Raw genomic sequence first — 23417 nt, 5'->3', positions numbered from 1 at the left:
GAGACTACAAAATTGAGGGGTCACATACCCTATGAAAAATTGACAATAAAAATACCAAGTTTAAGTAAACCTACAAAAGTGTGGAAACTATTAATTTGGCACTCACATCTGCATATTGAAGATCACTTTGGGCTGTTGCAACTGGATTTGTATTATTATACTAAAATAGTTCATGGGAAAGCCTGCAAGGTTCATTGATATGATGTAAACCTATAATGGCTACAAGTAGGTAGGATGCCTGAGTCCATCAGTATTGGTTGAATAACCAGGTTTTCAATGCTTTTTTGAAGCTCACAATGGTTTCCTCATTTTTAATTCTAAGTGGTAGGGAGTTCCATGGGTAGGGGCGAGGACTTTGAAACTGCTCCCTCCTGCTTTGATACTTTTGTGACGCAGGATTTCTAATAGTTCCTTGTTATTTGATCTGAGTGCTCTTTTAGTTGTTTTTTCCTTATGGCATTATTGAGGTAGCTAGGTGCTTTGTTTGTGAGGCACCTATATACAACGCAAAGAGTTTTGAAAATTATTCTAGCTTTGATGGGCAGCCAATGGTTTTCTCGCCTAATGTTGGAGATCTGGTTTTATTTCTTTATACCTAGTGCTGCTCTATGAGCTTTGTTCTGCAACAGTTGTAATTTACTGTTTTGGCATTAGAAGTTCCTAGTAGGAGGACATTACAGTAGTCGAGCTTAGTTAATATCAAAGCTCTGGCTAGAGTTATGCAATTGGAGGGTATAAGGAATTGGCAGCTTAGGGCAATGAGTTTGGCTGTGTATGCTCTGGAGGATGAGAGGGCTGAGATATGTTTATTCATGGTGAGATTGGCATCTAGATAGACATCAAGAGTTTTAACTTGCTTGAGTACTGGTATCAAGGTGCCGTCGATATTGATGGCTGTGTAATCAGGATGAAGTGCGCCTATTCTAGATTTGGATCCTACAATTAGAACCTCTGTCTTCTCATCATTAAGACAGAGGCTATTCATAGCCATCCAGTTTTGAATGATGGCATAGATTTTATTAATGGTTTGGGTATCTAGGGCGTAGTCCCCAGTGATGGGAATAAGGATCTGGGTGTCATCTGCAAAGTTTGTGTAGATGATATAGATAACTGTATCATATATACAGATATCCAGATATAGAAAACTGTGAAGCAATACTGTTGAAACTCAATGTAAATTCAGTCTCATCGATTAGCTTGCTGTTATTGTATCGCCCTCCTAGATTGTCCCCTTTAGATGATGTACAGTTACTAGCCATTATAGGTAATATCTTAAAGACTCAGCAGTATTTGTTGTCCTTGGCGACTGCAATTTCTGTGATAATAACCCTTCAGATGGCTAGGCCAAGGACCTTAAAATGTCATTGGAATCCATTGATTTCAAACAATTGGTCCAAGTCGCAACACACAATGGTGGTAACACACTAGATTGGAAAGTGGCAAAAAACCAAGAAGTAACAATCTCCTCAATTTTAGAATGTGCCTGGTCCAATCATTATCTTATAAACTTTGTTTGCTCTATACAATCACCAGAGGCGTCATTACAGTTTAAGAACAAGCCACTCAAGACCTGGCGTAATTACAAAAATGTGACTGGTGAGGCATGGCTAGTAACTCCGCTCCTGCCATCTATACAGGATCATACTTCCCTTGATGATTTTACTCACTTATTTAGAAAGGCCACTAACCAAGCCTTTGACAACCTGGCCCCACTTAAACCAGCTAAGATTAATAAATCCACGGACCAAAATAAATGGTTCTCTGAGGAAATCCTAGAAGGTAGGAGAACCAAGTGTAATGCAGAGCGCCTTTGGAGAAAAGCTCCTTCAACAGAGACAATTTCGAGCTATAAACAGGCTGTAAAAACCTATAAATTAACCATTTTTAATGCCAAAGCAAAACAAATTAATGATAGAATTCAACAAGCAAAATCCTAGTCGAAAGAGATATGTTCTATCTTACAGGAGCTAAACAATGCCCCAGCTAGCTGCCAGGAACAAGAGAGCAATGCCTGGTGTCAAGCATCCTTAGGATGATCGACTCTCATTTAGCCTTCCGCAAAGTTATTAAAACAAGGTTATTTGTTTGATTGTATGATTCTGTACCGGCTCTCACCCTCACATCTCGCCGTATTGTGGCCGGATGCTAGCACCATTCAGGAAGGATCTCCCCCATTAATGTATCATATGCTAACAATGAAACTTGTTTTTTCACCTCTGTTATTACCATTGTATCTGCAACCAAGAGACATTACTGTGTTCCAATGTAACCCTTGAATCAAGCTTACGTACAACTTCCTGTAAAAATTCCTCGATGCCTTTGGGCTGTAGTGAGCTCTACAAATACAAAAAATTAAATTAAATAAAATAAGCGATACACAATGTGTTTACAAAACCGAACAACATCAGCAGGCCATTAGAGAACAGCTCAACATACTTTCTGATGATGAAATAACATCTGAGCCTCTAGGCGACCCCCTTCAAATCCATCCCGAAGCATTTTCCTTTGAAAAGGTATCTGAGATGGAGGTTTTAGAGGTTATCCATAACCTGAAACCCTCTTCATGTAAAGGGAAAATTGTTCCGGCTAAGCTGTTCAAGGATTTTGCAGATTCACTAGTGCCATGGGTGTCCCGCTTTGTGACCCAGTCCTTTGGTGGATCCTATGTGCCCGGAAACATAAAAGAAGCCTGGATCACCCCGCTCATTAAAAAAGATAACCATGATCCATCAGTCCCAGGTAACTTTAGGCCCATTACAAATGTGCTGTTCCTGTTAAAAATAATCAACAGTATCAGAAATTCATAGAAAAAAACAACATACTTGCAGCTGAATAATCAGGTTTTCGTGCCAATCATGGCACAGAGACAGCCCTTCTAGATCTTCAGGCAAATATTGCCTCTATCAGTGAAAAAGGGAATACAGCGTTACTCCTGTTGCTAGATCTTTCCTCTGCATTTGATCTGATTGATCATGATCTTCTAGCAGAGAGACTAATAGCCGTTGGTAGATGCTCCCCTTCTGCAGCAAACTGGTTTAAGTCCTTTCTGGGACACTGAAGGGCGGTTGTGGCAAAGGGAATCTTCACCTCCTTAAAAACCCTGCTACTTTGAGGTGTCCCTCTGGGGTCTTGTTTGCCACCCCTGCTTTTTAATATTTTTTCCAAACTATTATGTGACATGCTACAAACACTGGGTGTCAGGTTCACAAACTTCGCGGACGACACCCAGTTGGTCTTCGAGTTATCAGGAAACTATGAAAAGGATGGCCGAAGAGTTAGGGAGTTGTTTTACGCTATACAAAAATGGAAGGCGAAAAACTCGTTAGCTTTGAATGAAGCTAAACAGAATTACTGATTGTTGGTACCTCTCAAAGGTTAAAAAAAACTAGATGATCAATACCAAAGTTTTAAAATCAATAACAACAGAATCTTGGTATCAGACCATGACCATGTAAAAACGCACAGGATCCTTATGGACTCACATCTCTCCTTTAAGAGGCACGCGTCTTATCTAAAATCTTCTATTCCAATCTTCTTTGGCAAATTCACCCATATTTGACAGAGCAAAATCTTTCTGTGATTGACGGTGCCATAAGAAATTCCATACCCTATTGCAATAGTCTACTAATGGGCACTTCTAAGTCTAACATAACAAAAATGCAAACAATTCAAAATGATGCAGTCAGGGCTGTCAATGGACTTAGCAAATGCTCCAAGATCTCTACAGCAAGGTAGAAGCTACATTGGCTCCTGGTCCAACAAAGAATAAAATTCAAAGGCGCAGTTTCGGTCTTCAAATGCCTAGCAGGTACCGCGCCAAACTATCTCACTGTTAAGACAAAGAAAGCTCCCATTAGAAGAAATGTGGGATCTAATAATAATCATGGTATCACCAACTTTAATTTCTGGGCACCTATCGTCTGGAACTCCCTTCCGCTCTCCATTAAGAATTGTGGGTCTACTAACACATTTAAGAAACAACTCAAGACCTGGCTGTTTGATGAAGGTACAGTGTAACTAATTGCCAACCTCGCTTGCTTCCAGGATACTAGCACTCTGCTGTTTTAATAGTTTTTTTGTACTAAGTGTCTGTCTTTGTGAGTGCTCTGAGGCCTGTGGGCGAACAGCTCTATATAAAAATAAATATATTTAGATAAATACATAGATAGCATGCACCACTTTGCCTCCTATTTTGAAGGATATGTTTTGTGTAAAAGGAACTGTTTCCACAGCCCCAGTGAAGCCTTGTGTATCACAAGTTTCACCTGATAACAGGAAGTTTCCTTCACTAATGCATGATTGTCACACTTACTGTGTCTCTGCAGGAGCGATGGTAACAACCTCCAGGTGCCGAATACTCACTCCCCCCGATTCGGTCTGGAAAGTGAGTCTGTCAAATAAAGAGATATACTCTAAGATCTGGGTTAACTAGACCCCTGAGCTCCCTCCTTCTCCCCCTTGGGATGTGATGAGGTTTCTTCCCTGTGGCTCACCTTTGCTTTTAGATGGATGCACTCTCCATCCTGCTCGCTGCAGTGGCGCTGTTCTTCTGGGAGGGATTCGTAGCCCTCTTATTGGAGTTATGATGGCCAATGTCTATTAAGCCAAAGTTCAAAGTGCCACGCTGTTCCGACTTCACAGCGTGTGCTGCATAGTTCAAATGCCAGTTAATTCACTAGCAGAGGTACCCGAACAGACTCAGGTAAGTGCACCTCACAATAAGAGCAGCGTACGGATTTGAGTTTGTACAGTTTATAATACTGTTCTTTACTGTCTTTCAGATGCTGCCAAAGTGCAGAAAACACCAGAAGGTACCTTAGGGAAGTATGCGCAGCGTGGAGAAGTTCTGCGTGGAGGGGCTTTGCTAGCACTGTTTAATGTTTCTCTTTCTTTGCAGGAGCCGGTGGAGCTGGTAGACGCTCGCGCTACGAGCCGGGATGAGATTCGGAGGTCCGGTGAGTATGCGCGGCGTTGCTGAGATCCGCGAGCACTGAATAATGTTCTTCATTTCTTTTACAGGAGCCGGAGAAGTTTTACGCCTCGAGTCGGAACGAAGAGTGCTGCTCGGTGAGTGTGCGCAGCGTAGTTAGATCCCGCTGGCTTTGACTGACTTGCCTTTTTCTTGTGCAGGGGACTGCCCGGAGCTGCTGGACCTTCCAAGGGAGTGCCGCGATGAATAATCCGGAGCTGGATAAACTTAAAGCACGTGGACTGAACAGGAGCGCAGTGAGTGTGTTGCTTATGCATCTTACAGAAAGCAACACAAAGCGCTGGAGAAACCTGGGGCGTGCCATATATAGCCAGCCACGCCCGCACACTAGAGTGCACATGAGATTCCATAGACTTCCTTTCTGGCAACAGGAAGTGGTTGAGCAATAAGCAGGAAGTGTCTGAAATAAACAGGATACAACCATGCAAAAGCTAACCAGAGGAAGCCTACCAACTAAGGGTGTTTGTGTGTGTATGCCAGGCCTGCCAAACTCTTACCCACCTTGCCCCGGCTACATACCCGGTATTCACCTAATATACAAACCCCCTGGTCCACCCACATCCTTTGTGGATGATATCTCTACGTTAGTACTCAACAATGCTAAATCCAACTCCCAAACCATAATTCTTGGCAACCTCAATCTAGGACACCAAGACCCTAATGATCCTGCGGCCCTCGACCTAGCTAATACCTTAACAGATTTAGGTTTCACTCACCACATACAGGAACCCATCCACATTAAAGGGCGGTCCCTTAACTGGCTTAGTGACACCAATTCCAATATTAGCGTAATCTCCAACGCCCCTTGCTTGTGGTCTGACCACCATGTCATCACTTTCAGCATAGAAGCAGCCCCACCACCCAGGCCTTTGGTCGCCCCAGCCACCCTCACTAGAAATAAAAAGAACATTACGACAGAAAAACTACTCCCCCTTATCCTTCCCACACTAAATAACGCTCCTGACACTTGCTCAGACCCCACCAACCTAGCCGACATGTATAACCAGTCACTGCTTGCAGCCATCAACTCTATCGCCCCGCTCAAACTGAGGAAACCCAAACAACGAGCACACCTTAACTCGTGGTTTACTCCCCAGCTTAGAGTGTTACGCAAAGAGAAACGCACAGCAGAGTCACGCTGTAGAAGTCACCACTCCGACGCCCATAAGGACAGTCTTCTGATAGCCACCCTTAACTATAAAGAAGCTGTACTCCAGGCAAAAAAAGATTCTTATAATAACCGCATTATGTCAGCCCAGTCCAACACTAAGGAACTCTTTAAAATCCTTAAGGAACTCGAGACACCTGCAGCCCCCCCTGACTCTTGCTCCAAAGACAACACTTGGTGCACCAATATTCAGTCAGCACTCCTGGGTAAAATTGCTACCCTCCAATCTAAAATCAGGGACAAACAGAAATCCCTACAGCTTGAGCAACCACCGACCACACCTACATTTAATACACATTTAACCTATCCGCATAAACCTTTCTCCTTCTCCCCACTCACTACTCTCGAAGTAGAAAACATCATAAACAATTTAAAACCTTCCAATTGCCAAGGCGACCCCTGCCCAGCACCTATTATCAAGGAAGCATCTCATGAGCTAGCCCCGTTCATTACAGCATTCATAAATGCTTCTTTCAAGACGGGTATTGTCCCCGACAACCTAAAGGATGCATGGGTTATCCCACTCCTCAAAAAACCCTCCCTTGACCCTAATATCCCAACTAACTTCAGACCTATCACTACAGTCCCATTCCTGCTCAAGATCCTGGACCGCGTAGCCTACCTGCAGATTCAGGATTACCTCGAACTAAGCAATCTCCTGGGCTTAAGACAATCAGGGTTCCGCCCTAAACATGGCACGGAGTCAGCTCTGATCGACTTGAAAACTCAGATGGAGTCACTGAAGGACAATGGGAAGCTAGCTCTTCTCCTTCTCCTCAATCTCTCCGCGGCTTTTGATCTGGTCAACCACCAAATACTCTGCCAGCATCTCAAATCCGCAGCCCACTTCTCCGACTCTGCCAATGCCTGGATCCACTCATTCCTGAGCAATAGATCCATGAGGGTCTTCTCACCGCTGGCATCAGCGGATCCCTCCCCTATTCACTGTGGCGTTCCTCAAGGCTCGTGTGTATCCCCTACGTTGTATAACGTATTCACCAAGCCCCTCTTCGATGTGCTTGACTATCTGGGTGTCTCCTACACTAACTACGCGGAAGACACCCAGATACTCATCCCTATCACAGGAGACTACACAGCTGACACCAAAGCCCTTAACAATGTTTACTCAGTCATCCAGGCCTGGATGGCAGAGCACGAACTTTGCCTTAACGATGATAAGACTGAGCTCTTACTTTTAAGATCAAATCATCGGCTCAACAAACTAGACCAAACCTACAAGTCCTTCATTATTGACGGCAATGACATTAAAGTCTCCAAAGATACTAAGACGCTAGGGGTCTATCTTGACTCCTCGCTTTCTCTGAACAGACAAATAAATGCAGTTAGGTCAGCTTTGGCCTATACCTGCAAACTTATCACTGCCTGTAGACCCTTCCTAAACTCCACCAACTGTATCACACTCGCCAGAACTCTTGTTATGGCCAAAATCGACTACTGTAGTGCTCTCTACCTAGGGACCAGTCAGTCTAACCTTAATAAATTGCAAACTGTACAAAATAATGCCTTAAGGGCAGCCTTAAACATCCCGAGACGCTCTCATATCTCCTCCGTCAGATCAGACTTACGCTGGCTCCCGGTAAAACAGAGAATTGCCCTGAAAACCCTAGCTTTGACTCACAAATGTCTGAGCAACAATGCCCCACCTTACATGTCCGCTCGCTTCTCACGCCACACCTCCACTCGACCTACCAGAGCAGCCCAAACTCACAGCCTCATCGTGCCTAGATGCAAACCCCAAAAAGCTGGTGGGGTGAGCTTCCCCGTCCTGGCCTCCAAACTCTGGAACACCTTGCCCACACCTATCAGAATTGAACCATCATTCCACTCCTTCAAGAACAATGCTAAAACATGGCTACTCTCTCATGGCTTTCCTAGAGAAGATATATATTTATACATGGTAGCACGAAAGGGTTGCATCCCATGACACTAGCTCCTCAATAAGGTGCCACTGTCCCGTTAGCTTTGCATTCTTCCGGGCATTTGGGTGCTGTATGATTGGCTTGGTGTCGCAGCTTGCGTTGGGCTTCCAAGTGGGGCAAATGTGTCTGAGAGGGTCGTGGTGGCAGCTGTGTATACGCATGGTGCATCTCATATGATATTGACGTGGGCATCGAAGGTGCCGGGTAGTGTTGCTCTGTGGTGTTGGGCCACAGTAGTGTACGGATTGTATCACGCTCCCGCACTCCATCACAAAATGACAAATTTTTCTGCATTCCTAACACTGAACTGGTCCCGCGTCCCCTCTCAGCCCTATTCCTCCAAACCCACCTCTGTCCCCCTTTCTCCTTGAAACCCCCCTCTTCCATGATGCTGACATCCTTGGTACCACTCAGGCTACTGTGATTGAGACCTACCATTCCATTGCCCCATGCCTGGCCAGAACGCTGCTATTCGTGCACCCATTCACGCTGCTGCCTGCTCTGCTGAGTCTGTTTGACTAACTGCCACAACCGCCCCTTCAACTGCTATTTTTTGAAAATGTCTTCTGTACTAGTTTTGCTTCTTCAGCCTGCAACCTTTGTGCTGTTTTCTTCTCCCTTTCGTTCGTCTGTTTACAGTGATGCATAATTATAGTCTGTATTTGGGCCAACCCTTTCGCCTCTATACCCACGATCCTTTCGAGAGCTTTCTGTACTTCTTTGGGCAATCCCCTTTTGATAACAAAATAGAAAAGCGGAACTGATCGGTGCCACTGTTCCCCTGTCACTGCCCTCCACATCTTCCGTACTTTCACAATGTATTTAGCAGGGTCTTCATCATCCCCCATCGTATACTGCATTATGGACTGCAAGTCTGGTGTATCGGGGTATGCCCGCCGAAGTGCAGCCCACACCTGCGCTCTGATGTCATTAAAGTGCACCAAGTTATGTACATCATCATCTATCTTAACTCCTTGGTATGCAGCCTTAACCAAATCATCCCCTGTCTGATCCCCCACAATTTTGTATATCTCTCACTGCTAGAGGGATCCCAGCTGTTTGTTTTTCAAAAGCATATATCCATTTTCTCAGCCCCTGCAGTGAGGGGCGGGAACACTTTAATCAGGTTGTTTTTGTCCATCTGAGCCCAAGCTGCATACTGTGCTGACCCGGGCCTTTATGCAATAATGGCAACTGCATACCCACTCCTCTTCTCCCTGTCACTCGCCTTCTTCCTTGACACTGCTGCCTGCCAAAATCTGTTCCTCAACTGCGGACTCCACAAGCTCTCTACCCGTGGGGTAATTAACGGCATCTTCTCTTCATCCTCTAATGCATCCACTGTGTCCCAATCTTCCTCCCGCAACTCCCTATTTGTATCTCCATCCGACTTCACTGTGGTGTAGTCTACACTCCCACCCCTCGTTCATCACACTTCCACTTCTCCTTCTCAATGTGAACATCCTTGATCGCGGTACTAAATGTAATTTAAACAAAATGTCTCTGGCCCTCCATTCGTCTAGCTCACACCGCGATTTGCTCCGTTCGTCCCTCAGCCATGCCATTTCCATTTGCTCTGCCTTTGAAGCCTCTTCTAACTCCTGTTGTTTCCTATCGATTGGTACGGCAGCGTTGGTATTCATTTGGTATGGGGCGGTAACACAGATGGGGTGGTGCTGTGGCTGATGGGCACACATACTTTGGATTGGTATATCCTGTGGTGGGAAGGGTGGGTAACACCCTTCTGGGGCAGAGGTGACTGTTTTTCCCCAGACACTGCTGCTTTAACTACACTCGGGGTGGACTGCTGTCACACTGGGATTTACACTCATTGTCCTCTATGTCCTCCAACATTTTCCATAATTCTAAAATCTCCTTCCTCCTTTATATTTGGCAGCCAAAAATGTGCACATGTGCTCCAATATCCCACTATTGTCCTATTGTTTGTACCCTGTCTGGACGCAGGTGGAACATTCCCCCTTGTGTCTCCGCCACTGACTGCTTACAGTATTTTAAACTACCCCCATGTTAAAAAACGTTAGTTATGAAAATGTCACACCACATACAAAATATAGTTTGTCTTAAGCGTTCCTACCAGTCCTTCGCTCCCGCTCCCCTGTGGCCCCTACCCACACCCCCTTCTCTTTCTCACTCACTCCACACACACACCCACTCTCCCCACACACAACACCCACACAAATTCTTCCACAGGCCATCCCTTGGCTCCCTCTCAATACGCAACATGACTTAAAGCACTAAAACAACAAAGTAAAACAATAAACTAAAATAACAACCACTACTTCATCTTATTCCCCCACCTGGAATATATTGGGTGCAAGAATTAAAGCCCACTAATTATACAGAGCCCCTACTTCAGTATTCTCTTATAGTATTTCAAAATATGGTGCCATCGTCTTCCCTGCCTTGGAAAGGATTCCACTTCTCCATTTCTCTTCTCATATACTTATAATAATACTTTTTAAAAAAATGTATTGGCTTATATGGTTTCCCACATAGAAAACCTTTAGCGGTTTTTATTCATTCAAATATAAATACAGAGTAATATACAAATGCACATAAAAATACTAATTAATCAAGATACCCTTCACAGAGGGAGACAAAAAATAAAAGAAAAAGAATCCAAACTTGCCAAAAAAAAAGGGGGGCTTTGATCGCTCAAGACTCAATCAGTGTTCGATTTGGAGAGGTTAACTTTTGCAGAAATTAGTATCAGAAATTTTGTTAAGGCAACTGTGATGTTTATTTTCTCTCGCTCTATTAGGATAGTCCACCACTTATTTTCAGAGCTTGCACCAAATTTGTCGACCATACTACGCATCACGCTGTCCCTTTCAGTTTTCAAAGCTGTGCAATTCATTACTAAGTGGTTGATCGAGTCCTTACCCCTTGACCATTTGACTTTTAGTTTATGGCCAATTTTGGCAAGAAGACATTCAGACAGAATCTCATGTATTGAAGTCGCAAGAACCAATTTGGGAATATTTGTATTTTATTTTGGCAACGCATTTAGCTTTCTCTCAGCGAACCAGAAATCATCTCTATTTTTGTAGGTATATATGTCCTCAAGAGTTTCAATCCAATCTTTAACATACAGTTTCTTCTTTGTTCTACATGGATTTTGAATATCCTCTGTCTCGTTCAGGTCTTCGATTATCTTCTGACAGATAGCCCGCCACTCTTTAAGAATAAGTACTCTGGGATCCTTCAAAGCTTTTTTTAAAGTTTCAAACCCTCCCTTTGGGCTCACTTCGAGACATTTCCGGTAGAAGGATATCAAATTCCACCTGGCAATGGCCTTAAGTGAAGTTAGCGTCAATTCCCTTTGGATGATTGGTATTGGGGTGCTTCCAGAAAATACCCTCCGGCAGGGGCCATATCTTTCCTGGTAGATTGAGGGATGTTTCAGCACCGTAGGTCAAAATAGGCACCACATTACCTCTATAGAATGATATGAGATGAATAATATAATAATAATAACAATATATATATATATGTCTGCCACGTGGTCTTTACACACTACTCAACTCAGTCACACACCGTTTCACCATACACCCTCTCAGCATCTGCCCCCATTGTTTTCACCCACAAGAGGTGTACTTACGGCTGCGTGTTCACCGGAGCTCCTCTGTCACAGGGTCCCATTAACAGCTTGCACAAACCTAGGTGCTGTGCCCCACTCCAAAGAGCAGACAGGAATTCTGTCAAATCGGCACCTGTACAGCGATACGGGCTGCACGCTTGGGACTGGTCGCTGCAGGAGGGTGCGGCCTGGAATTCTCAGTCTCTGTGGAAAATCTGGGATCACATCGGGGTCACCAATTTGTAGAGTAACCTCCCAGCACTCACACCAGAAAAAATACAACCCACTAGGAAAAAAGGCCCAGCACACCTCTTGCAAGGAGAACCAGGTGTATTCTCACAAAACTACAAGTACATGTCAGCAAAGAACTCTGCTGCCATAAAGTGCTCTGACAAAAAACAGCATAGGCAATGGGTTTTAAGGATACACAGCGTCACAAGTGACATGCATCACATAGGTTACAAATCCAGGTAGCTGGTTGATGCGATCTGTACACATATAGCCTGCTCCATACGGTCCCAGTGTCTTCTGTCCATCTCCTTCCACGTGGGGATCTTATTCTCCCATCATCAAGTACAAAGACTCTTAATTGCAATTTGGTTACACTATCATTATTCCATAGTTCTGCAGTGTACCTGGTACCAAGGACATGAGCGAGGCGGCTACTTTTGAGTTTGTGATAACTTCTCAGAACTACGTGATCCCCTTCCCAGACACTCCAGTGCCTCCACAACTCTCCCACCCGCAGCTTAAATGTGTTACCTTCTGCCGTGGCACCTCACAGCACAAATCACATGAACCAATGGTGGGGGCAGCCTGTCCCTGCTCTCTGATCTTTCTGATCGATCGGCCACTTTACAGTGTTATGGCCAGTGGTCTTGGACTGGTCAGTGCAAACAAATGTTTGTATCTGGGGTTCAGGGGTCCCTGGCCGCTATAACTTAGGGATCTGGACTGATGAAGGCCTAAAGCCCCCACCCCCCTTCTCGTGGGATAGCTCTTCAAAGATGCATTCCGGCCTCTCTTCGCCTTGCCTGAGACATTCCTTCTGGGTTACATGCACTAATGATAAGGGCCAATAAAGAACTGTGTGTGTGTGTTCAAGAAATTAACCTTCTGCGGAGCTGTCAGGGCTGCGAGCAAAGAACGCACACACACCCTTCTAACCCTTGGGACGGGATGGGAGTGTACTAGCATAGCTATACAACTAGGCCTCAATTTCAAGATGGCGTCTAACATCTAAAATGGAGTTTCAGAACACACGTGATACTAATACAAGAATTCACTAGATTTACACAACAATCCAGCTTCTACTGGTGACCCCCTCCCTGCTCCATTCTCCTAGCTCCCCTTCAACATCTCCTTCTACAATCGCCCCGTCTTAAATTGCTGAGGGGCCTGGGACTTTCGCCCCTGCTTCTCAGCACTATTTGCACCTTCTGTATCATTGTGTTCAATTATCTCTGGTCTTACTTTCTGCTTCACAGAAGCAGAGTTTTATGTTTTGGTTGTTTGGCCATAGAGATTTGATGTATAATCCAATGCAATAGGATCAATCAATTTTAGTACACACATTCACAGTTTTAGAAGGGGAAGGGTGCATTGCAGAGCGGTCACCTAAGTGTGCGCTGTTGCTTGAAAAAATAAACCACTGCAGTTTTTATTAATCTCATAGAGCCGTGCCTGTTTCATAACTCTGCAAAGAGTTCTGAATGCTCTCCATCTTTACAGAAAACTATTTTGGTTCTCCTTCCACATTGGCTGCAGTTTTTAACACCATTTATGTTCTAACTGCATTGAATGTAAGTTTCCCATCTGCCCCTACCAATGTAGTATCAGATTGTCATGGTCGCAACGATGTTCAATGTGGTGTTTGATTCTTTTTTTAAAATTCTTTTTATTACATTTCTTAAAGCATAAACATGAACAAAAGGCTGCATTATAACCGCATTTGACCACAGCTTAACTACAGCTTCCAACATCACAGAATGGCTCTGTAGCTCTCAGTGTACCTAACAATAAAACGTCACCCATCGGAAGTGCGTCCCTCCCAAAAAATCATATACATTCCTGAGTCCATCAATGTCCTCCATTTTGCGCTCATTCTAAGGCGGCCACTCAATTGGTAATCAAATAGTTTTTGTATGGGCCCCAGATGTCCCTGGGCCTGGCATTTCGCCGTGGAGTTTAATTCTAGTGCCTCTAATCTGATGGTCTCAAAATAATATTGTAAAACCCCATAATATGGTATTGAAAATGAATCTGACAGCTCCGTGCTAGGATTACATTTGATGAGTTCCGCTAGAGTGTAGCACTGACTGGCGTAGGGACATCAACTGCAGATTTCACATGAACGAGTCTATTGCCTCCGAGTAATTCAGTGTTAATATTGAAAATTCTTCGGAATTAAATATAATTTGGTTTACGTCTCCTCTGAGGAGTATTCTCTCAAAAAAGAGGTGTATTGCGGTTCACTAGATGGGCCTCATGTATTGAAATTCATCATTGCCAAAGTAAAATTACTATTTTGCAGTACCCCTCCTTTTGCAAGGAGCCATTTGTTGACTGCCAAAATGTGCTAAGCCGGTATATTGATTGCAATATGTTGAGAAGCCTTTTTGTATTTAGTGTTAGTATTCTAGATATGCACACCTAAATCTATGGAAGAATAATGTTTTTGCGTTTACCTTGAAAGGTGTTGGGTTTGCACTGTGTTGAGAATCTAGTGTTATCTAGTGATTTTATTCTAGATCTATACAGATATATGCACCTGAATCTATGTTAGAATGCAGTAGTCTCTCTTACCTTTAAGGGTGTACTCTTAGTACCCTCAATGAGAGAGTATTTTCTCTAGGGATAGTGTGTTTTATCTCCAGAGAGAGTGAGCTTTTTCTTTAGAGAGAGTGTTTTTTCTCTAGAAAGTGTGCTCTAGCGCTAGAGGGTGTTTTCTCCAGAGAGCTCTTATCTCTAGAAAGTGTGTTTGTCCTTTAGAGATCTCTAAATTGAGTGTTATATCTCTAGAGAGTGTTTTTTCTCAAGCTCCATGTACCTCCTAAGTATACCTCTTCAGTGGCTACTGGAGGGAGAGTATTATTTGAGGAAATAGAGTGTCCTATACTTCTATAGAATCACATTAATCAACCACCAGTGCGCAATTGGCTCAAACCAGTGGAGCCTATTTAATCAATTCTATAGGGATCTGCTTGACATGAGTCCAATGACCCCTAGCGAGTCAACTGTAACAGAGGGCACCATGATATGTATTCTGACCTCTGGTGATCACAACCTCTTGCCGCAAAGAAAGGAATGCTCTTTTAGAGTTAACATTTCTAAGATCCATGTAATTAAAAGAAGGCTAACTATGTATGCACTCATCCTATCTGACCCATTTGAGAGCTCTTCTCAGAGAACCAATTTGTAAATTATATATTTACAGCAGTGCCGCGTCATATGCACACTTAACAGAACACTTCCTCAGGTACAGTGTGTTGCACTTTAACACATGAAATTGAGAAAGTATTGTGGAAAAGGATCAAACAGACTCTTTTAACCTGTAGATGGCAAACAGAGGTGATTTATTCATAAATTGTAAGTAAAGGAACGCAGCATAGCAACCTCAGTAATCCCACCGAAATAACCACAACCTACCTTTCAGGCCTTATAACTATATGCACTTTTCGCAAGATGGAGAAAACCCACCTCCTAGGCCTTCTGGCATGTTTGTTCCACCTTTGTGAGAACAATAATCTTATTCGTAAGCCTAGGTGTCCATTGTCTCCATTCATAGAAAAATATGATACAGTTCTGGTGTGATGCAGCCTACAGGAGGTGGAGATTTCTCCAGGACTGCCAAATCGGATGAGGGGCGTCACTCTATCAGCTTCATCCAGCCAGTCCAGGCTGGTTGAATCCATTGTATGTGATCCCATGTCCTTGCTTCATTAAACCCAGAGGGAATGCAGCATGGCAGTTCATAGTAATCATGCATGAGTCAAATGTAGGCAGTATAGCCTATAATCATCCATGTTCTCCTGCAAGGAAGTAGTAATTTCATCGCACTAGTGGGCATCAGTGGGATTTGATACAGACAGACCATACAGCTTAGTCATCCAAAATAACTGTGCAGTAAACATGAGAAACACTGACAGGCATAGTCTTGGTTTTACACAAGGAGGTAGATATAAATTCAGAGGGGACTGATGTCCAGTTCCCTTTGGGAGCTATATCAAGCAAGGAGACTCCCCAATGGCAGAAAGTTTAGTACGCTTGAACTGCTTAACGGAACCTCGATATCTCTCTCTTAAATGTAGGGATTTTGATTGATCGCCAAGGAGCCGGCTATTGCCAGCTCTCAATCCCAACTCCAGAAGCTGAAGAAGCATTTGGCAATATTAAGCAACAAATATCAAAAGTAATTTACCTTGTTATGTGATGAAAGAGATGGGTTTGTTCAAGGGGTGTTGACGCAGCTACACAATGACAAACATCATCTTATGGCATATTACAGTGCTGTGCAAGATTCTGTAGCTGCCCTCTTGGTTACGGGCTGTTGCGGCCACTGTGTTACTGGTTGAAGAATCAGATGCTTTGGTACAGGGACACCCAGTTAATGTTGCAATATTACATGCTGCACTAGATTTGTCATTGCATTTGTTTTTGAATTTTATTTTATTTATAGCGCGCTTTTGCCAAAGCACTTTGACAATGAAAAACGCAACACATTTCTTACTTAGGGTTCATGAGATATAAGAAATTGCTCATATTTGCTGCTAATGTGTCTGTGCTCTGTTTAAACCCTGCCTCTATACTACCAATCCTTTTGGAGGAGGACCCTAATGAATTTATTATGGTTATTGAAAATTTTATAACTGCCAGATAATATTTGTAGGATGTACCTTTGCAAAATCCCAAGATAATTCTGTTCATTGATGGAGCTTCTTTACATAATAATGATGTTCTGCCAGTTGCTCTGTGTGTACCCCACACGAAGTGCTAGAACTATACCAATTGCCTAATGTAAATTCAGACCAGATAGCCGGTCCGATAGCACAGCGAGTAGAGTGCTCACTTTGACATTGGTGCAGAGCTTGCTGACGCAGGTTCGAATCCTGGCAGGGCCAAACTCAACCTTTCATCCTTCCGAGGTTCATAAATGGGCACCACACACTGTGGGTAATAATAAGCAGCGCTCAGATACCTGAGGGCTCGTAGCGCTATATAAATGCTAAATTATTAACATCATTATTATTATTATAGCTGAACTGGGTGCACTCACCTGTGGCTGTATCCCAGCAGAAAAGAAGTCTGCTACTATTTACACTGACTCTTATAAAGCACATGTGGTAGTACATGATTTTAATGTCCTTTGGCAACAAGGTTATATCACTTCTGCTGGTACTACTGTTCTCAACAGTTCATATATGTCTGCTTTATTGCAAGTGTTATTACTCCCCTTCTGCGACACTTCACATACTGCAGTAGGAAACAATCTGGCACAAAATGTGGCCTACAACAGGAACCTGGCTCCTAAGGATGTGGTTATCTGTGTTTCAGTTGAACAGTCACCGACTGAAACTCTTTATAGTTTGGCTGTGCTGGAAAATCAAGCACCTGAGTATAAGAAGGTGCTGTGGTCGAGAAGAAACTGTAATTGCACCAGAAGGCTGCTTATTAGCTCCTAAAGTGATTCCACCTTATAAGGGGCAAAGATTAAAACTGTGAACAGAGATTGGTTTGCTCCTTACTTCTCTACTATAGCTCAGACATGTTATTGCAATTGTTCTGTGTGTTCAGCTCGTAATGTGGGAAGCGCAATGAAAACTGTGCCATCTGCGCATCCGGTACTAGATGGTCCATTTCTGAATGTGCAGATTGATTTCTTACAGTGTGTGGCAAGCCAGCAGAAGGACTCTAACCAGAGGACAATGTTGTCAAGAAGCTTTATTTAACTTAAAAAGCAAATGCCTTACTAGCCCTATTGCTAAAGGGGTGTGCCCTACACTATAACTAAGGTGCTCGTCAATGGTAAAAGCAAAATTAATCTGCAATCCAAACCGCTCTACCACTTAGAAAATAGGAAGAGTGCCCTTTGCTCAGAGTGGTTTCACCCTGATCTTTCTCAGGCAATCCAGGAGCCACCACTGGTTCTGGAGTCAATAAGTGTAGAAAAACATTCTCACTACTTTTTAACAAGTCTTGGCAGTCTCTCAATGTTCCAAAGTTTCCAAAGGTTCTGCAAATAAAGTCCCAATTTCTTTAGGTGGAGGGATATTTCCATGATCTTGTGGTGACCTCTCTCCATTCGATTCACATCTTAGGAGGTCCCTGTGCTCTCCCTGTATTCAATCTTTACTGGTTTTATTGGGCCTTGGTAGCCCCCTTTCGTTCCACTCTCTCAATGTCGCTCTGGAGTATTAGTAACCCTTCTTGGTATGTGGTGTTTCAGCTCCTTGAGGGGTTTTGGTCAGTCGTCGGGAGGCTTGCAATACTCAGGTTTCTTGACCTCCCTTGGCTTACACTGTTTCAATGTCTCACTTATCCTTTTGGGGCATAGGGACCCCTCTCTTACCATATATCTCTCACAATCCTTGAGGGCATTTTTGTGAGACATCTGGAGACTTACAATGCTTGAGTATCTTGAACCTCCTTGGGTTCCTCTGTCTCAATTACTCTCTTATCTCTTTGCAGTATACCCCTCTTGTTCTCTGGCTCTATGTTTACTTGCAAGTTTCTCTGAGCCATTTGGTGGATTACAATCCTTGGGTTTCTTGGGCTCCCATAACCCGTCATTCTCTTGTTCCCTCTGTCTCTCTGGGTCTCTATGAACCTCGTAGTGGCTTAAGGCAATCCTTCCATCTTCCCCTTTCATTTTCTCCTCTCCCTCCCTCTGCCCTGGAAAACGAAGATACCTTCTGTTCCCTTGGGTTTGTTCCAGTGAGGTGGTGTCTGTTCGATAGCAGAAGCATCCCCAACAGCTTGCAGTTTTTGCAGTCTGGATATGAGCAGGGTTACTGGTCTGCTGGTTTCGGATTTCTCCACTCTTGGGCTCTGCATTGAGAGCAGATTATTTGCTCCTACGACCATCCAAGGTTTTGGCAGCGGTTTACAGGCACCAGGGCCACCATGTCCTCCGTGCGGTTGCGCCTCCAGGTAAGGTTTGCCTTGAATGTCGCAGGATCACCTCTGGGTAGCATTTCTTTCTCTCCATTCAAGGGCAGTCAGCCCTTATTCCTGCTCTGCAACTTCATAGGGGCGTATTGTTTATCATCAGATTGTAAGCTCATGGAGAATTCAGCATTGTCTTGAGCCAATCACATAGAAGAAATGTCACTGTTGTTTGGAGTTAAACACATTGAAGTAATAGCAGCCTCTCCAATTCCCCTGTAAACTGACAGTTTTTAGACATAGTGAATGTCTCATGGGAGTACATGTTCCCTAAAGGGGAGCCACTCCCCTTGATGTTCCGCTTTCCCAAACCCCTAGGGAGGGTTTTGCTAGGGGGTGGCGCCTCCTGGGGAAGATGGGATGATCATCAAAAGAACTATGAATTCTGCCTGGTCATCATTGACATGCTAACTGGCTAGGTAGAAGCCTACCCCTGTTGAAAAGCTGCTTACATCAATGTAGCAAAGACATTCCTGATGATTTTATTCTAGGGTTTGGACTCCGTCTATTTTTATAGAAAGTGAGCGAGGCACCCACTTTACCAAACAATCTGTAAAGCACTTAATATTTCTCAACAATTACACTGTGCTTACCCCCTTCTACCCCCTCTACTCCCCTGCCCTGCACAGGATTTTGAAATACTGCAAGACCCTCGTAAAAGCCTCGTTCACCTGAGCTCTTCATTCTCAGGTGAAAGAGGCTCTGCCAGAACATGCTACTGGACTTTGCCACCCACTGCAGCCCAGTGATTATTTGTACGTCAAAGTACACAGACAGAAATCAGTTTAAGCAACCCTGCTGGCATGGTCCCCATCTAATCCTACTTAGTAAACTGACTGCTGTCAAGTGTCTGTGGCTCCCATCCTGGACACATGCCTCACGCTGCCAGAGGATCCATCCACCACCCGCTGAATTTGGAGTTGCCACCTTTTCGCCCATGCCCTGTTCTTCAGTTGATCCTTCAGCAGGGACGCCTGCCGATTCCACAACTTCCCCTTTATCTGCTGGAACTTTTCAACATCATGGGAATGCTCTAGATGTTGCTGTTTTTCAAGCTCCATAAAACTCTGTAAAGCCAATTCTAGCCTACTAGAAGAGCCCCAGCAGTCTGCTGCCTCCGCATTGCACTCAATTTCCCTCACTCAAGGAAGATGTAAACTGTGCCCACACACAGAGGACTACCACAGCAGTGATCGGTTAAGGTGAGACAGAACGAGTGGTGACTTGAATCCTCTGGTGTATAACTCATTGCTCAATGACTCCTCCAGCACACAAGGATTATGATGAAAACTGTTTGGAATGCTGTAGTGATATACCCTGCCCAGAGGGGTTCTCGGTTTCTTGCTACATTATGGCTTCTGAATGCTTAATGATAATAAGCAGTTTGTGTATCTTGATACAGATGTATGGTTGTGATTCTTCATACTTGATTCTTTGATTGAGTTAACTCTTTTCATGAAACAACTGCTATCCTAACTAAATTCATAACTGTGTGCTTGTCACTAATGGATCTTTCCTTCCAAAGGAAAAGAACTTTTGAACACTGACCTTCTTTCAAACACGTGTGGAACTTGTTCTACTGATATTTTCTTCTAAAACGTTCTTTTCAGGCCACAGACTGATTTGTCTCAGAATTCATTGTGTTATCATGATCATGTGTGTGTACCGTTTTTGTTGTGTCCTTTACTCCTACAATCTTTACTTTCAATACAACATGCCATGAATCACGGTGCCCTGGTGCACACCATGGATTTGATAGCAAGAATGCTTTCCTTCAGGTAACTTGGCAGTATGCATTTCTTCAGAACTTTTCTGATTCCCGGGCTGTGCTCACTTACCCATAATCTGGTGTCTGGGCTCCCTGTATCACCCGTTCCTTTTTAATGGGGAGATATTTGCAGTGATCTTAGACTGGTGGTCCCAAACACTGTATTGGTCATTCTTCGCAGATGGGATTTATTGGTCCTCCAAAGTTCCCTCCCCTGATCAGCCACCACAGAAACCTGCTTCGATTCACTTATCCGCTCCAGCTACAACACCACTAGGTCTCTTTCTTTGGTCACTCACGAACAAGTAGCTATTCATACTATGGTGCTGCAAAATGGAATGGCACTAGACACCATCTTGGCCTCAAAGGGAGGCATGTGTGTGCTCTCGTTGCATAATAATGTTGTATATTTATTCTTTTTCATGACATTTGACTGTTGTTTTATTTAAAAGATCATTAGACAGTACATCACATGTATGAGCTATCATATTATGATAAACAACAAGGCTACTCATTTACCATATACAATCTTCTGTGCCCACAGGTATATCCACCATGGTCAGTTCATGCATTCCTCCATTTTGTCCCACATCTTCTCAAACTCATAGGGGCATCCTTGGGAGTTATAGATACGTTCCTTAAGTAACATACAGATATCAATGCCGGAGGACCATTCGGCATAGTATGGCAGCTCATCGCCCCCACCCCCCCACAGGATAACATAGTGATGTTGCGTTTAACAATCATTATAGTGGTGGATAGAAAGAGATTCTTATATCAGTTAGAAGAAGAGTCTCACCATATACTCAGTAGCATCAATTCCGGATCAGTGGGAATATCACTACCCATCACCCTGAGCAGTTCACTCAGAATTGAATGTCAGAATCTTTGGCTTTGAAGACATTGCCATGTAATGTGGCGAAAGCTACCACCAGCCGATTTACAGCATAGACCGTATGGCATGTAGGGCCTCATAAAAAGCATTGTTCATGCATAGTAGAATCTGTGTAGAATTTTTAGCTGTCCCAATCGAAGTTTAGTCGATATCGCACTCTTGTGGAGAAACATCAGTGTCTATGTCCATTCCTCCAAGTCAAGGGGGCCGAAGTCAACTTCCCAGTTAGTTTTAAGATTCAACAGTGCTTGTAATGTGAATGATGATATGGCCTTGTATGAAGTAGAGGTAGCTTTCATATACCGCTGCATTACCGAACCACCCAACTATGATTGGGCCGAAAGTTGGAGAATTCACCTCCGGCTCTGAGCTGGAGGGTAATCTGCACACTTTCCGCAAATTTCGATGCAATTACTGTGCCGGAATTACTGCTGCAGTAATTGCACCGAATAGGCCCCATTGATCCAATGGACTCCAAAAAAATGGGGATTTACACTGCCACCACCGCTTGTAATCTGGCAGTAATACTGCCGGACCAAGTGGCAGTAACGGTCATTGCATTTGGCGGTATTCCAGAGGATTTACCGCCAGGATACCAGCCACCTCGTGAAGAGGCCCTGTCTTCCTTTTCAAATGCTGTTTTGGGTATGGTGAAGGGGTATTTTGTAGGATATACATGTATCTAGGAAGCAGTAACAGTTTTATATAGTGTAGACCTCCCTAACAGAGTTATCGGCAATGTTTTCCAGTGTTTGGCATCTTATAAGAAGCGATTGGTTGTCGGTTGCAGGTTGTTTGAGAAATGTCAGCTGGTCTCTACATATGTGAACACCCAAGTACATGAATGTATTTTGAGATATTTGGTAGTTACACCTTGGGTGAATCGCTAGGCCAACCTCTTGTAGGAGAAACGTCCATTTATGCTATTTCATCCTGAGACCGCTGAGTGCACCATAATCTCAAAGGATTTATGTCACCCTCAGGCAGGAGTGAATGGGGTTCCCCAGGAAATCACACAAAGCCATTCCATGCTGGTCGGATCGCAGCCAGATTACAAGAGGTCTGATGGCCAAGGTTCACAGGAGTGGGGAGAGAGGACAGCCCTGTCTAGTCCCCCCTTCCCAGAGGGAACGTTCTGGAGGATGTCCCGTTTACTCTGACTTCTGCCACCAGTTTCACATATAGCACTTTGATCCAGTATAGAAGTTAATTACCAAAGCCCATTCTCATCATTATCTTCTAAAGGAATCCCCATAGTACTGAGTCAAACGCCAACTCAATTCGATAACATTAGGTGTATCACTCACCTAATAGAGAAAGCACACAAAACCTTGACTCCCTCAGTCCTCCTATCACTAGACGCCACAAAGGCATTCTACCAAGTGGAATGGCCTTTCCTATTCAGGGTGATGGAAAAGATGGGGCTGTAGAGAGAGTTTTCGCCTTAAAATTAACTTAACTAAATCAGAACTATTAAACATTGCGGTTAAGGACAGGTAGTTGGCAGAACTGGAAGAGTCATCACCATACATATGGACTCCCCTTCTCACTGGATGGCATGCGGAAAACTATCCACCCATGCTGTCAACCATCAAAGCGGACCTCCCAAATTGGAGGAAACATCGGATCTCGTGGGTGGGCAGGATAGCAAAGGATAGAAAATGGTAACGCTCCCCAGACTACTTAACGTCTTTCAGGCGATCCCGCTGGCAGCCCCACAACTTTCTTTGGGGAGTTAGGAAAAGTCACGGGCAACTTCGTTTGTAAGAGCAAGAGGCCAAGAATCAGCATGTCCCTGCTGACGTCCATAAGGAATTTGCAACTATATTATGAAGTGGCACAGTTGAGGTTCATACGGGAGTGGTTCATGGGAGAGAAGGGGAAGCAGTCG

Source organism: Ambystoma mexicanum, chromosome 6q (assembly GCF_040938575.1).
Source record: "Ambystoma mexicanum isolate Mex_15411 chromosome 6q, UKY_AmexF1_1, whole genome shotgun sequence".
Lineage (NCBI taxonomy): Eukaryota > Metazoa > Chordata > Amphibia > Caudata > Ambystomatidae > Ambystoma > Ambystoma mexicanum.
This window is presented reverse-complemented; position numbering follows the sequence as displayed.